The following is a 13,140-nucleotide window of genomic DNA, read 5'->3' on the forward strand; positions in this document are numbered from 1 at the left end:
AAAGAAAAGAAAACAAGGGACACTGAAAAAATTCACCCTTGCACACTCATACACATATTTTTACAGAGCTTTCCCAGTGTTTCTGAATTCTAACCACAGATGCCTATGAGTTCCGAGATAGGCCCTTCTGTTACATTCAAACTGGGTTTGATTCATGGAAATTAAATCCAAAGGCTCTTCTAATAGAGCTCAGTCCAGTTGGTAGGCCGTACCATGTTGTGGAATAGGGGATAGCAGGATACTACACTCAAAACCACCATCTCAAAAGTGTGGAGTCACGTGACACCACATCGGAAACAAGCTTGTGGATGGGAACGTCACGGTTTAGAACAAAAGCGTCCAAAGTCTTTGATTTTCCTTTCTTTTTTTTTTTTTTTTTTAAGATTTTATTTATCTATTCAACAGAGATAGAGACAGCCAGCAGGAGAGGGAACACAAGCAAGGGGAGTGGGAGAGGAAGAAGCAGGCTCATAGCGGAGGAGCCTGATGTGGGGCTCGATCCCATAACGCCGGGATCACGCCCTGAGCCGAAGGCAGACGCCCAACTGCTGTGCCACCCAGGCGCCCCTTGATTTTCCTTTCTTACAAGTGCTTGTTTTCGTCTTCAATTAAGATTTCTTCCACCATCAATGAAGAATAAAATAAATAAAGGGATTTATCTCAGCCCCAATTTGTGGCTGCTTTCAGTGCAAGTATGAAACTCTGTTTTCTATTAAAAGAGAGATGGTAACTCTAGTCTTTCGCATTCATGCTTTAAATCAATACACTTCTTTACGTGCATTATTCACTCAACAGCCTTTTTTTTTTTTTTAAAGATTTATTTATTTATTTATTTGACAGGATAGAGACAGCCAACAAGAGAGGGAACACAAGCAGGGGGAGTGGGAGAGGAAGAAGCAGGCTCATAGCGGAGGAGCCTGATGTGGGGCTCGATCCCATAACGCCGGGATCACGCCCTGAGCCGAAGGCAGACGCTTAACCGCTGTGCCACCCAGGCGCCCCTCAACAGCCTTTTTAAGCACTGGTGGTATTTCCAGCAATGTGCCAGGGATAGAAAGATAAATAAATCAAACACAGCCCATGTTCAGGAAGTGGGAGAACGCTGGAAATCTAAGAGAAGTATTTAATTCAAGGCATCATGTCAATTAAGACGATAAAATTTGACAGGAGAGGAAAAGATTCGTTTCCTAGGATATATATGTAAACCAATACATTCGTTATATTATGTTTTAAGAACTGTTAATTTTTTAAAGAGTGCTTCTAAGTTATAATCATACAGTGGCATTAAAAATAGCTAATGTACTCCACCAAAGCTTTACCCCCACCATGAAATGGGCTAACCTTTTGAGGAAGATTCCTCATTTTGTTGTTGGAGGAAAAACATTTTGCTTCTTAAAAAATAATAATAATAAAACAAACACCCATCTAATGGCTAAAACTGCAAAGCTCAATCATACTAAATGCTGGCAGAGATGAGGGGTAACTAGAATTCTCATACATAGATGGTGGGAAACTAAATTGGTAAAACCGCCTTTGGAAAACAATGTGGAAGTTCCATATAAAGTTAACATATTTGTATCCCGTGACCCAGCAATGCTTCTAAGTTCTTATCCTATAGAAAATAAAACACGTGTCCAAAAAAGACTTGTACAAGAAAGCTTATATCGCCCCAGACGGGGAACAACCCACATATTCATCAACAAGAGAATTTACAAACAAGTTTTGGTATATTCATACAATGGAATACTATTCAACAATAAAAATGGGTAACTGATACATGTAACAACATAGATAAACCTCAAAAATATTACGTAGGGAGACAGAAGCTACAGGCAAGAGAGAGAACATACTCTATGCCCCCTTTATATGAAGTTTTAGAACAGACCAATTGAAGGCGATAGAAATCAGAAGAGAGGTTACCTCTGGGAGCGGGGGAGCTGAGATTGACTGAAAAGAGGCAAGAGGAAGTTTGGGGGGAGCTGAAAATATTCTACACTTTGTTGGGGTGGGTGTTACATGGGTGGTGGGCAGAATAATGGCCCCTAAAGACATCCATGCCCTAATGCTCCGAGCCTGTGAATACATTATCCTAAATGGCAAAAAGGACTTTGGGAATGTGATTGACATTAAGGGTCTTGGGATGGGGAGACTATCTGGGTGGGCCCAATCTAATCATACGAGCAGAGAGCCTTTCCTGGCTGTGGTCAGAAAGACAGAATGGCAAACAGAAGAAAGGGCAGAGAAATGGAATATTGCCAGCTTTGAAGAGGGAGGAAGGGGCTGAGATCCAAGGAAGGAAGGTGGTCTCTAGGAGTTAGAAAAGGCAAGTTAACAGATTCTCCTCTAGAGCCCCCAGAAAGGAACACACGCCCCCAATCAACACCTTGATTTTAGTCCAGTGAGACCCATGCCGGACTTCCGACCTACAGAACTGTAAAATAATAAATTTGTGCTGTTTTAAGCTACTAAGTTTGTGGTAATTTGTTACAGGATTAATAGAAAACTAATACAAATATGCATTTTCAAAACTCACAAAAAACACATTTAAGATTTACACATTTCACTACAAGTAAATCAACCTTGCCTCTCCCAAAGAGATGTTAAAGTCCTACTCAGGACGTCAGAATGACTTATTTGGAAATAGGGTCATTGCCATTAGTGGAGATGAGGTCATACTGAAGGAGGATGGGTCCTTAATCCAAAATGCCTAGTCTCCTTATAAAGAGAGGGGAAGACAGAGGCACACAGTGAAAGTGCCAAGTGCAGCCAGACGGAGAGATGGGAGGGAGACAGGGGCGAGCCAAGGAACCCACAGATGTGGCCACTGCCAGAAGAGAGGATGAGGTGGGACAAAGCCCTGAGACACCTTGCTTTTGGATTTCTGGCCTCTGAAACTGTGGGAGAATACATTCCTGTGGTTTTAAGCCACTTGGTTAATGGTACTTTGTTATAACAACCCTAGGAAACTAATGCATACCTCAAACTTTCAAAACAAGAAATCTGGGGTAGGAAAAAGAAATACAATGTTACAGATCCAGTTGAAGTCCTCTTCATAGTCTTCCCTGATAAGTTTCCGCTGTCTTTCCACATAAGTAACCACTATCTTTCATTTCTTATCATTCCCTTGCTCGTTACTTTTTGTTTTGCTTTTGTTTTTAAAGATTTTATTTATTTATTTGAGAGAGAGAGAGAACAAGCAGGGAGGAGAGGAAGAGGGAGAAGCAGACTCCCCGCTCAGCAAGGGATCATGACCTGAGCCTAAGGCAGACGCTTAACCAACTGAGCCAGCCACCCAGGCGTCCCTCTATTGCTTGTTTTTATACGTCTGCTATTTGTCTATAAATCATACATATTTGCATGTTTTTAAGTTTCATATAAACAGAATCATAATGTACTTATTTCATAATTTTTTCACTCGATTTTGTGCTTGTCAGATGAGTTTATGTTACGTGCAGCTCTAATACATTAATTTTCTTCATTGTATGGAATTCCATTTTATGAACAAAGGATAATTTGCTTATCCATCATCTTGTAAATGGACATTTAGGCTATCCCCTCCCCCCACCATTATTACAAGCATTGCTGCTATGAACATTTTTGAACACATGTCAACATTTCTTAAGGATATATATTTAAGAAAATTGCCAAGTCTTAGAAGATGTGTGTCTTCAACTTGACAAGATAGCGCGAGGCTGCTCTCTGAAGTGATTGCCCCGATTTACACTCACAACGGTAGTGTAAGAGTTCCTATTGCTCACATCCTGGTACCCTTGGCATTTTCAGGCATTTCAGGCAAAAGAGATTTACCACAAAACAAAATGAAGCTTGAATTTCAGAACCCTTCATTTGTTTGACCCTTTCAAATCCCCATAGTAACTTCATATTTTTTTCTTAATTTTTTTTACTGGTGTGGGGGGGCGGGGCAGAAGGAGAGGGAAACAGAGAATCTTAAGCAGGCTCCACCACGCCCAGAGCAGAGCCCAACAAAGGGCTCGATCCCATGACCCTGAGATCATGACCTGAGCCAAAATCAAGAGTTCAGGCGCTTAACTGACTGAGCCACCCAGGTGGCCCCCCCCATGTTCTTTTTCTTAAAATGACTCCACAAATTACATAAGCTTTAGACTCCACCAAATCTAGTTTCAACCTTCTTAATGAAAGGTATGAAATGTATCTCATTGTGGTTTTAATTTACTTTTCCCTGATTGCTGGTGAAATTGAACATCTTTTCATATATTAATTGGCACTTCAAGTTCCCTAGAAATTGACAGTTCTGATTGAGTTTTTGCCTTTTGTCTTACTGACTTGTAGGAGTTCTTAATATACTCTGGACATTAATCCTCCTTAAGACTTAATTGGGGCAAATATCTTGTCCAGACCGGAGCCTGTCTTCACTTTTGTTGGAGTGAATTTCATATTTTAATTTGAACAAAGTAGGATTTATGGGTACCAAATTCCTTTATGATGGGCATAGTTCTATGATTTAAGAGAACATGCTATCCCAAGGTTTGATGGTATTCTTTTTTTTTTTTTTTTCCTGAAAGTTGAAAATTTTTGCTTTTTACATTTAGGTCTTTAGACAACTTAAAGCATTTTTTGTGTGTATGGTGTGAAATTGGTGTCTAAATTGTATTTGTTTCATGTGGATAGCCAGTTGTCCAACCTTGAAGAGTTCATCCTCTCTATTGTAATGCGACCTCAATCATGTATTAAGTTTCACTATATGCATCTGGCCCTCTGTTCTGTTCCGTTGGTATATTTGTCTTCTGTAGGATAAATGGGACACTAATCACTAAACCTTTCTGATGATGATGATGATAATAATAATAATAATAATAATATAATATCTGGCAGAGGGAGTCTCCCCACATTTTTTTTCATGAGAATTGTTTTGCCTTTCTTGGTCCTTCGGTCCTTTCTGTTTCCATACAAGCTTCAGGACAAGTTTTTCTAGTTCTGTGTGTGTGTGTGGGGGGGAATCCTTTTAGATTTTTATTGCAATGGCACTTAATGTTATAAATTAATTTGTAATAGATTAATTTATCTTTATGATATTGAGCCCTCATATTCAGGAAGATGTACAGCTGTAAATTTTTCTCAGGTTTCCTTTGATCCCTAGTGATGTCTGGCCAAGTTTCTCTATAAAGTTCTTACATGTCTTTAGATAAAACTTATCCCTACTTGTCCTAGTAGTTTTGTTGCTATTACCAACGATCCCTTTCTTTCTTCACATTTTCTGTTTGGTTGTTGTTATTATGTAGGAATATTTCTGAATCATCTTTGTTCAGCTTGTATCCTGTCATGCTTGCAAAAACTCTTATTTGTTCTCAAATAAATCATTTTTAATCTGATCAATGGTTCTGAGGGTCTATCTTTACATGCACTGTTTTCCAATTATTTCGGCAACCAGACCTAAGAACACAATTTGACCAATGCACAATAGTTCTGAATAAACGCTGCACATTTATCAAAACCATCAAAAGCAGTAACATATGCTCTAAATGATGCCACATCTAATTCAATTACACAACTGTTCGAGCCACGTTAAAAATACAGGTTAGATTAATTCAGAACAAACTCTAGGGACTTGCCAGAATCTTTTGGAAGTGTCTTGTATCAAATCAATTCATTCACTTAAGTCTCATTCAACCAGTTCTGTGATAGATTCATCCTAGCTACTGGGGCTGTACTAGTCATTAAGACAGTCCAAGGTCCCTGCTTGGAAGACCTTTTATCTTAAGGATAATTATTAGCTCCATGAAGAGTCTAGCAGGAAAAGATCACGACGATGGGTGGCAAAGAGACCGAGAGGCCTGAGAGCAAGCAAGGAGTGCTGCATGAGGCTCTGGCAGTGGTTTAAGCTAGGGAGGCACGTAGGGGTGGAAAACAATGGCTTTGTGATATATTTTGGAGGTCGACTCAACAGGCCTTGATGCTGATAGATTGGCTGGAGGTAAAGAGAGTGTTTGCAAGAGAAGAGTGTTTGCAGCAGGTTTCTGACATGAGTACAGGGGGTGCTCTTTACCGGAATGGGGAAGAGTAGAGACGAAGCCAACTGGGGAGGAAAGATCAAGAGCTCAGAGTTTGAGATGCCTATGGGGCATCCAAGCGGAGAGGATGGATAGGCATTAAATATGTGGCTCTAGAGCTCTGGGGTTGGGGATCTGAAAGTCACTGGGAGCTCCCTTCTAAATTGGCAGGTAGAACATCAGGGACGTAACACTTGAAGGGATTTTTTTTTTTTAACTTCCATGTGCACCTCTCTGTGTAAATCTCTGCAAACCAATGAAACACACACACCCACACACAAACGCAAGTGCAATGAGTGGTATAATCTCACAAGGAACTTGAGGAAGCTGTTGTCACCATCCCGTCTAACTGATCGGAGTCTCAAAGGTCAAGACCACATTGGAGGCTTTCCATTGTTGTAAAAGTTAATGAAAGTTAATTATTAAAGCTGACAGAAAGGTAATTTCCCCACTGCCTTCTATAACCTACATATAGACATCCCCATACATATGGATGCAGTCAGAGCCTATAGAACTAAGTGGATGGACACTACTGACAACGGGACTACTTGATCTCAGAAATCTGCTGCTGGCGCTCAAGTGCCTCATTGAGCGCGTACCAGGTAGGAACCAAATTTACGATCATGTTACTCAAACTGCTCTTCTAGTTCTTGCGAATGGTATATTTTCTGATCAAAACCCATTTAGAAGTTAGGGTTGCAGGAGCAGGAATGAATGAGTCCACTAACAATGGGTTTAAAATGTATGCCCAGAGCCCTAGCGATGGGAAGCAAATATTTGAGTAGACTTGGATTTGACCAAATAAATTGTTGTATGCATTGTGAAGCTGTAAACAGCTTCTTCAACAATAGATGAGGTTTTGCTTTAATGATTCACGTAATTCCTTTAATTCCAGACCCAAATCTGACTTTATAGGTAGACCATCTGTTCTGGAGGTTGGCAAATGAAGCAAGCTTTTACGAAAGGTTTTTCTAGGAGATAGAGTCATCTGTTAGAAGGTGTTGAGAAAGGCCTTTCAGTCCAGAGATGAGGGATTTATCTGCCAGACATCCCAGAAAGTCCAAGAAGGGAAGGGGTGGGGGAAGAGAAGAGGGAATAGAAAGTAAGTAGGACAGAGAGTGAAAAACGAAGAGAGAGAGGGAAGAAAATTGTCATCGGAAAGTAGCAGAGTGCCATATGCCACGAGTAATGTACCGTGCGGGGGTAATTATCTTCTGGATTATCAGTCCTCACAAGATAAATTTTATTTCATTCTCTAAAATGTCAGGAAAAGGTCACACGACAGTCTTTAAATATGCAAGTGAGAAACACTGAATTAAATTATTTGACTAAATAATTCTCTTTTCCCAAATAAAATTGTCATTCAGAGAAACAGTATAGTGAAAGCCACACAAAGATCAGTCCTGTTGAGAAATTAGGAGGCAACTATTTGGTTTCAGAAACAAGTTGTACACACCTTGCCTCCTCAGTCGGGATAAGTGAATGAGGATATAGGGAAATTAGCCACTGTGTCAGTATCTACTAACCAGCTCATATTCAACTAAGAAATGAAACAGTTCACAAAATGAGAATGGAATTTTTTTTTACTAGGCTAAATAAGAAGAACTTAGTCCCACTTCTCTCCATAAGGAGGGTCTTTGGTTCCCCAAACAGAGAAAAGAAGAGCCTCCTCTAGCCTCTGTTTCACTTTGCTGGAGAACCAAGTGTAAAATAAACCAGTTCATTTCAAGGAGATTGAACTCCAGCTACCCAAGCTCTGGATTTTGCATCTCTGACACTGAAAGTAGGGACATGGGGGGAGGGGCTCCATGCTCAAGTCCCTCAGCTGGATCTCTGCTCGCTGGCTTTGACTCTCTTGGGGGTTAGGGCTAATGGGCCCCCCACATCAACATGGCAGAAATGAGTGTGCTTCAGAGACAATCACTCACAAGACCTGGCTTCCTGTCCTGTCTCTGTCGCTTGCTAGCTGTGAGACTTAGAAAAGTCATGGATCTTCCTAGCTCTCAGTTTCTCCATCTGTAAATGGGTGATAATCAGGTCTACCTTCTCTGCCCACTTCATAGGACAAAAAAAAAAAAAAAAAAAAAAAAACAAAAGTACTTAAAAACCTACAAAGCCTTTATAGAAAGTCCAGGAATCCTCCCTATTCTTCTGTAGCCCACTGGGTCCGAAACTCCTTGCTGAGGCATATTTTCACATTTCTCTAACAGTGTAGCTATTTGGCCAACAAAGTCTTCTGTTCCAGTTTGTGGATCACTATCCTTTGAACATGATTTGCTCGTTCCCTGCTGCTTTTCCATCATCTCTCCTGAATTGATCTGTACTTTCAGGTCTAACTTAAGACCCACAGTTGCTTCATGAAAACTTCCTCAACTCTAACCCACAGTCATGGCCCTTCTTCTTCCAATTTGTTATCTGTGCCAATCACTTTGGACACTCCCCTGCATACACACACACACACACACACACACACACACATATATAAACTTTGGAGTTTGGAGTACATCATTTACCATTTGTATCTTTCGTTCACAGTCCAGTTTATTGAAACAAACCTTTGGGGGCAACAATTATATGTTGTATCCTAAGCAAAGGGAAAAAATGATTAAGCTTTGGGCCTTACCTTTGGGAAACTGAATCTTACTGGGGAGAGAAACCTGTAAACACATAATGATAGCACAGTACACTATGGTATAGAAAGACGTACAAAGTATGTACCAGAAGGGAATGATTAACTCTTTCTCGGGGATTCCATGAAGGCTTTGCCCACATCTTCTAATCTTATACAACTATGTTAGAGACAGAGTTCCTGACAATAGGCCAATAAATGCTCGCCAAAGGAAAGGAGGAATGAATTGACGATCAAGGACAGCTGAGTATTTTTAAGGATGAATTGGAACTCACCCCGCATCGGAAGAGAACACAGATAAAAGAAACAACATTCTTGAAAACATGGAGATGGGAAACATGGAAGGAGAAGTTGAGAAGCTTGTGAGATGGGCCAGAGCCAATTTGTGAAGGGCCCTCGTGCACCATGCTATGAAGTTTAGATAGGTGTGTGCTTTCAAATTATGTCAAAATAAACCAGTGAGAGTGGAAACCTGGTCATTCTGGGCAAATGCAGAGTAGACATGAAGTCATAGAAAAGTTGGTAGCAGTAATGTTTTCAGACAGGTTACAGTAGACTTCTGTCAAACACAGTTGTAAATGGTCAATATACACAGTCAATATAAACTCAGTCCTGAGGCCATTACCTCCGCAATTAAGGCTAAGAAGTCTCTTGACAACAGCCCGACAGGGAAGGTAATGGCGTCCCCTTCTACCACTAGGTAAACAAAAGCTTGGAGGGCTTGCCCATAGCAACACAGTTAAGCACTGACGAAGCCGGGTCTACTTAGCAGCCAGATCTCACTTTTCCCCACTGCATCTCTTAACTACATTAGATTTGACTTAGTTTTTCAGCAGTTTGACCAATAATAATAGTTGTGAATAAAAAGAATTGTCAACAACAACAACAACAACGTTTAGTGCCTGAACTAAGATCAAGCTAAAGCGAAATTCCTAGAAGATGTTAAAAGACCTACTATAGGAGAGCCTGGCTGGCTTAGTCAGTGAAACATGCAACTCTTGATCTCAGGGTCGTGAGTTTGAGCCCCACGTCGGGTGTAGAGATTACTTACATAAATAAACTTGATTTTTTTGGAAAAATTATATTTATTTATTTGAGAGAGATAGAGAGTGAGCATGATAGGGAGGCAGAGAGAGAGGGAGAGGGAGAAGCAAACTCCCTGCTGAGCAGGGAGCCCGATGCGGGGCTCAATCGCAGGACCCAGAGTTAACGACCAGAGACGAAGGCAGACGCCCAACTGACTGAGCCACCCAGGCGCCCCAATAAATAAACTTAAAAAATTATAAAAAAAAAAAAAGAGACCATTATAAATTAAATAAGTCACATAAACTTCTTGAGCAAGCAATGCAAGACACGTTATGTTCTGGACATAGAACTAGAGTTGTATGAATTATCCATATTATTTTGGCAAAAAAAAATTCCAAACCTTTTCCTTTGGGCATCTTGCCTTGAGACTCTCTGGGGGAACCGCTCCACGCCCTTGGGATCCCCACTCTCGTCCCATCACCTTTAACTGTTTTCTATGTCACTTTATCTCCTCTCTCCGGGGAACAACTCCGGCTTCACAAACAATCTGGAAGGGTTTGTGAGTTGCCGATAGCTTTCAAAAGATCATCACTAAAAAATAGGGAAAAGCAGGGCCACTTTTCATGTTCAAAATGTTAACAGACCCATTGATTTCTCCCGAAGAAATAGCTCTAGGATCCGATTTATAATACAGCTTCCTTAATTAGCCTGCTGGGTTGCAAACATGGCTGAAGCACACAGAAATCACAGCTTTAACTAGAAATCCTTGGCTGCCCGAGCCTCTGACCCCTCTGACCTCCCTTTATCCACATCAGCCCAGATCCTCCTCCCTCCCACCCACGTGGAGCCCACTTACTCCTGATCGCCGCCATCGTGGCCTTTTCCAGCTCTGGGGCCGCCGTCCCCCCGCGTTCCTCCAGTTTGACACCAACCACAATGCGGGGCTTTACACGCCCTCACTTTCTGGTTCATCTTTGGCTCTCGGTTTGGGGCCCTCTTACGGTGCTCACTGGAGCAAATATTCTGCTCGTTTCTCCCCCCCTCCCATAAATACAGCTATCAAGACACAGCTGTGTTCCCTGTTTTCCAAAGAGCAAGTCACGAAATAGGGCTGGATTCCTCCGGTTTTCCACGGACTGGCACAGGGATATTGGGAGACCCTACTGAAGGGTGGAGTCATTGGGCGCCCACCTTGTGGCACAGTGGTAGAGGCATCCACCGCGACCTGGGGAGCGCCTGGGAGATGCTCCGCGTGCCCGCTTGCCTCCTGGTTTCAAATTAGCACTAATTAACGAAAAATACTAGCATTGCTTCGGAGCACCTGGGTTCAAATTAGCTGTTTCCTAGCAGAAAGGGCGGCCCCTCTGAGAGACGAGAACACTGAATAGAGAAATGCCGAGGAGTGGCAAAGTCAAGGCTGTTAGACACTTCTCCGTGGAGGGGGCAGGCAGAGTGGAGGTGCTCGGGTTACTGGAGGACAGGCAGTGATACTTGGTGCCTGGCAGCGGGTTGGAGATGGGCGGGACTGGGCGTGGGGTTTGGGGGGGGTAATGCCTATGACCATCCCTAATCACTAGAAATATCAAAAAGTTATTCATAAACCAGAATAGTTAAATTGAAAAAAAAAAAACACCCTGGACTTCAGAAATCAATCCCGGAATTAAATCTCTGTTCAGAAAAAAAAAAAAAAAAAGAGAAAGAGAGAGAAAGACAAGTGTATATGACTAGTCCTAGGACCAAAGTATGCGGGTATACGTGTGCATATGTGACTGTGTCTGTGTCTGTGTATATATACATCATAAAAGCCAAAAAAATTTAAAAGAACACACCATAGAAAAGGAAACAATAGTGGAAATGTATACAAACGAGACTTTGAGTTCTAGAATTACTAGGAGGAAAGATGTCTGAGAATAAATTTTAATCCCCTAAGAGCCACTGACACCCTAAGAAACCCAGAGAGAAATCTGAGGCATGCAGATACGTCAGAACATGAAAAGGCATATGTGAATATGGGTGTCATACTTGAGACTGGAATTGCAATTCTAGGAACCAAGAAAAATGTTTTCAAGAATTTCTGGGGGAAGGTAATTTGTTCAGGTAAAAAAAAAAAAAAGATTAGGCCAATTGCTTTTGAATTCCTAACTAACATAGATCATACTGAAGACTCCCGGAGATGCTGACATGGAGAACGCACGGATTTATCACCGTCTGGGGCTCCCCTGGGCAGAGGCACCCTGCGGTGTGGACTGAGGGGCTCACATCACGTGCTGAGCTGAGCGTGGAACAGGAGACAGCCCATTTGGGAGCAAGGGTGGCAGTAAGAAAATAAACCACAAGACTGGAATGTGGCCCTCAATGGCTCTTTCTCTAAATTCTGGAAAGTTGTTTTTTTTTGAGAGAGTGCCCTCAAGAACCAGGGCGGGGTGGGGGGTTGTGAGGGAGGCGCAGAGGGAAAGGGAGAGAGAGAATCTTAAGCAGTCTCCATGCCCAGCCAGGAGCCCCACGTGGGGCTCAAACCCACAACCCTGAGATCATGACCTGAGCCTAAACCAAGAGAGTCAAAGTCTTAACCAACTGAGTCACCCAGGCGCCCCTTGAAAAGATTTCTTAATCCGTCCTGATTCCTGACCTTGAGCACTCCCCTTGTAGTGCTTGTGGGGGGGAGAGGTGAGGAGGAGGCATTTTCCAATCCAGGGCAGAATGGCAGGGGCCCAGGCCCTCGATCCAGCTGGACGTATGATAGGAACCCACTAAGGGCCACCCAAGGTCATCCTCAGGGAAGGAAGCAAAGCAAAACGGAGTGATTTCTGCCATCATTGTCACTGGCAAAAAAACCCCCAAACCATGCCTTAGCAGAGAAAAAACACACAACAGCAAAAGGAAGAAAAGAAGTACTTTCGTAAGAAAGAGCTAATGAGTTTTTCTGAGCAACTTGGTGAAAATATGAGTAAAGCAACAGAATAGTGGCCTCTCTTTTTTTCTGTCCCTGGTAGCATCAGACAGGAGTGAGCGCACAGTGCGTGAGTCTTCTTCATGCTCAGGTCGGCTTAGGTCGGGAACCTCACAGGATGAAAGCTGTTCTTGGAAGACACTCTGGACAGCCTCTGCAAGAGATCTAAGGTGTCAAGAGTCATTGACAGGGATTAGCTCTTAAGTGTTTTGTTGGTAATTGGCAAATAAGGACAAAAATCCGTGCTATGCACAGCAGCGAGTGAGCCAAGCCGGTTCTTCTTCATGAACGTTCTTCTGACAAGGAGGAGTACCGTACAGTTGCTGAGATTTGACACTTGGAACCCGGGGTGGAGGGATGAGCAACGGCCTAGAGAAGAAGCAGGGAAAACAAGCAGCTTGTCGGGGTGACAGGAGACTCAGAAAGAACAGAGGGGGTCCAACAGTCATAACGAAGCTCAAGAGCACCCCAAATTCTGGAGGTCAAGCCAGAGGGCGGGGCAGGAG

At 42.4% G+C, this 13,140-nt stretch overlaps 1 protein-coding gene across 2 annotated transcripts in view; it reads left to right on the forward strand.

The window, feature by feature from the left end:
* The first annotated feature begins 6,523 nt into the window (after nucleotides 1–6,523).
* SLC26A3 (solute carrier family 26 member 3) overlaps nucleotides 6,524–13,140 on the forward strand; it is a 34,602-nt gene continuing 27,985 nt past the window's right edge. For both annotated transcript variants that reach the window (XM_048212891.2, XM_057304060.1), the window contains exon 1: nucleotides 6,524–6,631. The gene's annotated coding sequence lies outside the window, so the exon portion shown is untranslated. The remainder of the gene's footprint in view (nucleotides 6,632–13,140) is intronic.

This window comes from Ursus arctos, unplaced genomic scaffold (genome assembly GCF_023065955.2).
Source record: "Ursus arctos isolate Adak ecotype North America unplaced genomic scaffold, UrsArc2.0 scaffold_3, whole genome shotgun sequence".
Taxonomy (NCBI): Eukaryota; Metazoa; Chordata; class Mammalia; order Carnivora; family Ursidae; genus Ursus; species Ursus arctos.